The sequence below is a fragment of the Alosa sapidissima genome, chromosome 8 (assembly GCF_018492685.1).
Source record: "Alosa sapidissima isolate fAloSap1 chromosome 8, fAloSap1.pri, whole genome shotgun sequence".
NCBI classification, from domain to species: domain Eukaryota; kingdom Metazoa; phylum Chordata; class Actinopteri; order Clupeiformes; family Clupeidae; genus Alosa; species Alosa sapidissima.
The window spans coordinates 31,867,329-31,872,328 of NC_055964.1; the positions used below are offsets into that span (position 1 = coordinate 31,867,329).

The following is a 5,000-nucleotide window of genomic DNA, read 5'->3' on the forward strand; positions in this document are numbered from 1 at the left end:
GGCGTTCCAGAGGGATGGAAGGTCGTCTGATTGGTTGGGGAAGGTGTTCCGGAGTGATGGAAGGTCGTCTGATTGGTTGGGGAAGGTGTTCCAGAGTGATGGTAGGTGGAGGTGAGCAGGCGGGCAGTTTATCGATGGTGTTGTTTGGTAAGCTGTAGGGAGGATGCTATTGCATTGAGTCATGTCCAGCCCTACCACGTATTGGGTCTACAGGTGATGTCACTAATGAACTCATTCACCTGCTGAAGACTTGAGCTAATAAGAATTAGCTTGTTTATTTAGTGTTTAGAACAAATATGTGGTCAGACTTTTACTTTCTCTGTGTGTGTGTGTGTGTGTGTGTGTGTGTGTGTGTGTGTGTGTCGTGGTAAAGTACAGGGAGGGCCGGAGGTGGAGGATGGCTCTGTGTGTGTGTGTGTTTGTGTGTGTGTGTGTGTGTGTGTCGTGGTGAAGGACAGGGAGGACCGGAGGTGGAGGATGGCTGTTTTAGTGGTGTGGTTAGTGGTTATTAGCATGTGGTTGGAGGGAGAGGGTAGTAGGATGCAAGAGCAGGATATGTGCTTTATGAAATAACGCTCTGATTGGAGGGAGAGGGTAGTAGGACGCAAGAGCAGGATATGTGCTTTATGAAATAACACTCTGACCCACAGATCTGCTTACAGAGGCCTTCCCACCCAGCACAGCTTCACATCAGCCTAATTGGGCTCTACAGATAACTTTGATTCCCTCCTATTAGCAGGGTCTTAGTGTGTGTGTGTGTGTGTGTGTGTGTGTGTAGGACAGTGTGTGGCGTGGTCAGCCAATTAAAAATGTTGTGTTTGCATTTATTTAGCAGACACTTTTTATCCACAGGAACAGGCACAGAGTATTGCATATGTATACATTTGCTATTGTATAGGAGCATTGCATAGGTATACGTTTGCTATTGCATAGGAGCATTGTATAGGTATACATTTGGTATTGTATAGGAGCATTTCATAGGTATACATTTGGTTTTGTATAGGAGCATTGCATAGGTATACATTTGGTATTGTATATGAGCATGGCATAGGTATACATTTGCTATTGTATAGGAGCATTGCATAGGTATACATTTGCTATTGTATAGGAGCATTGCATAGGTATACATTTGGTATTGTATAGGAACATTGCATATTTCATTTTGGTATTATATAGGTAAACTGGCCTTGTCCTTGGTGGATTGTGTTATAGAACTCTCCATGGAGGTCCCCCCATTGTTGGTAATGTTCTAGAACTCTCCATGGAGGTCCCCCCATTGTTGGTAGTGTTCTAGAACTCTCCATGGAGGTCCCCCCATTGTTGGTTGTGTTCTAGAACTCTCCATAGAGGTCCCCCCATTGTTGGTTGTGTTCTAGAACTCTCCATAGAGGATGTTGGTCAGGTGTTTTGCGTGACCTTCTGCGGTGGCAGTGAAGGTCTTGTGATGAGTGTATGTGGCACTCCACATTTAGACAGTCGGAGGATTCCATTGAGCTCCACAAAGTCTTTCTGGGAAGAGCAGTCACAGGCTGTACACACCATGGGTCTGTGTTTGTGTGTGTGATTGGGTGGTCAGTGTCCTATAAATCCCCAGTGGGGGGGGGGGGGGGTATGCATCCTTGGTGGCAGCACATCAGGCCTTAGTGCTGCGGGATACGGTGACAATGCAGCTTCAGCTGATCTGACCTGTACAGTGGTGTCTGCCCGATGGGTGATCTGATCTGTACGGTGGTGTCTGGCCGATGGGTTCGGTGGTGTCTGCCCGATGGGTTCAGCTGATCTGATCTGTACGGTGGTGTCTGGCCGATGGGTTCGGTGGTGTCTGCCCGATGGGTTCAGCTGATCTGATCTGTACGGTGGTGTCTGCCCGATGGGTACGGTGGTGTCTGGCCGATGGGTTCAGGGGTCAGATAGAGGCGCAGGCGCATCCACATCTCATAGAGACACCACTCGGAGCACTCTTTAGGAGTTAGGACTTCCCTTCCACTCCTCACTCATCCTGTGTCTGCTCTCTCCTCTTCTCTCCTCTTCTCTCCTCTGAGTTTCCTCCTCCTGTTCTCTCCTCCTCTCCTCTTTCCTCCTACCCAACTAGTGGGATGTTGTGACCAGAGATCTTAACACCACTGCTCTTTACGACAAGAGATCTTAACACTGCTGCTTTTTAGGACAAGAGATCTTAACACCGCTGTTCTTTATAACTAGAGATCTTAACACCGCTGTTCTTTAGAACTAGAGATCTTAACACCGCTGTTCTTTAGAACTAGATCTTAACACCGCTGCTTTTTAGGACCAGGAATCTTAACACCACAGGTTTTTAAGACCTGAGATCTTAACACTGCTGTTCTTTAGGACCTTCTTTCGGATCTGTTATGCTGGTCTAATGACCGGAGGGAAGCCTGGAGCTCTACTCAAGGTCATGGCTACAGATGCCCATCATTGGGGATGACACACAGACACACACACACACACACACACATTCACATGCATGCTCAAGGTGGTTAATAGTGTAGTGGTATGAACCGGTATCCCTTTGTTCCCTCTCTCTGGGTGTGTGTGTGTGTGTCTCTGTGTGTGTGTGTGTGTGTGTTCTGCAGCTGCTCTCCTGTGTCCACATTTAAACCTGATCAGGGTGCATCAGCGAGCGTATTGAAATAGTTTGGCCATGTTTGGCCCGGTGCATAGTGGCTCCCAGGCTATTTTCCTCTCAAGGGCACCCCCTCAACCCCGTGCCCCCCCCAGATTAGTTTCCCTCTCTACTGGCTCTTTTCTTCTCCTCTTCATCCTCAAAAGGGCAGTTTCTCTTTTTCTTTTTTAACTCTTCTCCCGTGACCCTTTCTCTCTCTCTCCTCTCTCTCTATCTTTTTCTCTCTCTCCCCTCTCTCTCTCTATCTCTTTCTCTCTCCCCCCTTCTCTCTTTCTCTCTCTTTCTCTCTCTCTCCTCTCTCTCTATCTCTTTCTCTCTCCCCCCCTCTCTCTCTCCCCTCTCCTTTCTCTCAGTCTCTCTCTATCCTCTCTCTCCTCTCTCATTCACTCTCTCTCCCCTCACTCTTTCTCTCTCCATTTCTCTCACTCTCACTCTCTCTCTCTCTCTTCTTTTATCACTCTTGTTGTCTCTCTCACACACACGTTATCTTGTAGGTCACTAATGGGTTGTTCAAGGTTGGAGATAGCATTACGTAATGACCACCTCTGTACACACACACACACACACACACACACACACACACACACACACACACACACACACACACACACACACACTCAATTTGCCTTTTTACTGCTTTACTACTTCCACTGTTTGAAGAGTGTTTTTGGGACAAACACTTTGCCTCATTAAGTGAGAGAATTGGCCTTTTATTGCCAGCACACACTGACTTGTTGTTTTTCAGCCCTTAATAAATGACCAGTGAGTTTATCTGTGGCCACGTTTCTCGTGAGCGTGCGTGCGTTACTGTGTGCGTTTGTGCGTGCGTGCGCGCGCGCGCGCGTGTGTGTGTGTGCTCTTGTAACCCGTGCGGAGTGGAGTGGAGCGCTGTAATCCTAATGTGATGATGATTAATGAGACGGCTCTGGGGCTGGATGAACAGCGCGTTTCCTCTCCGGCCCCTCGCGGGACCCCGGCGCCCGCCTGCCTGCCCCCCGCTCCAGTGTTTGGAAGTGCACTTTTTAAGGAAAATCCATTTCCACCGGGGTCGCGCTTGTTTAGGAATCTGCCGCAGGGATGACCATGGAAGGCAGGCTCTGTGGAGGAGCACGGCCCAGCGAGAGACAGGTTTGTCTGGGAGGAATGCCGGCTCGCGCCCCTGCTCCCCCACACGGCTCCACGGCTCTCTCTCCTGGCTCTTGCTGGCTCCTCTGACCAACGAGGCCATTTCCCCCAGGTCCCGGCGCTTATTTACAAATAGGAAGTTAAATGGGGTCACTCTCAAGCGCAGCATACACACACACACACACACACACACACTTTCTTTTTCTATCTCTCTCTCTCTCTCTCTCACTCACACACACACACACACACACTTACTTTTTCTATCTCTCTCTCTCTCTCTCACACACACAACACACACACACACACACACACACACACATTTTATTTTTCTATCTCTCTCTCTCTCTCTCACACACACACACACACACACACACACACACACACACACACACACACACACACACACACACCACACACATACTTTCTTTTTCTATCTCTCTCTCTCTCTCAAACACACACACACACACACTCTCTCTCTCTCTCTCTCTCTTTCTCTCTCTCTTACACACTTACACACACACACACAAACACACACACACACACACACACACACACACACACACTCAGACGCAGGGATGCCCAAATTGGCCCTGTTCTCCTCTGGGAAGGCCTTTTAAGGCTCAGAAGTCTTCTCCACTGTATCCCTCATTCCCCCCAATCCTTCCCTCCATGCTCCATCTCTTTCTTCTGCTCTTTCTCTCCTCCTCTCCTTCCCTCCATGATCCATCTCTTTCTTCTGATCTTTCTCTCCTCCTCTCCTTCCCTCCATGATCCATCTCTTTCTTCTGCTCTTTCTCTCCTCCTCTCCTTCCCTCCATGATCCATCTCTTTCTTCTGCTCTTTCTCTCCTCCTCTCCTTCCCTCCATGATCCATCTCTTTCTTCTGATCTTTCTCTCCTCCTCTCCTTCCCTCCATGATCCATCTCTTTCTTCTGATCTTTCTCTCCTCCTCTCCTTCCCTCCATGCTCCATCTCTTTCTTCTGCTCTTTCTCTCCTCCTCTCCTGACCTGTAGATCTCTCCTCCATCTTCTCTGTCCTGATAAAGTTCCATACTGCCCGGTGTCCTACTCCCCACATAGCATACTGAATAGACCCTTTCAAGAGAGTTCCATTATCAGCATCATAGTTGGCCCCACAAGGCTTCCGTTTTAACATTCCATATGAGAGGAAGTAGATTTGGAACCAAATAGAACGTTCAAGCATTGTTTTTGTTTTTATTGTTGAAAGGGT

The 5,000-nt window shown here is 48.4% G+C and overlaps 1 protein-coding gene across 2 annotated transcripts in view; it reads left to right on the top strand.

The window, feature by feature from the left end:
• atp2a2a (ATPase sarcoplasmic/endoplasmic reticulum Ca2+ transporting 2a) overlaps positions 1–5,000 on the top strand; it is a 40,275-nt gene that overhangs the window by 17,334 nt on the left and 17,941 nt on the right. The window lies entirely within an intron of this gene.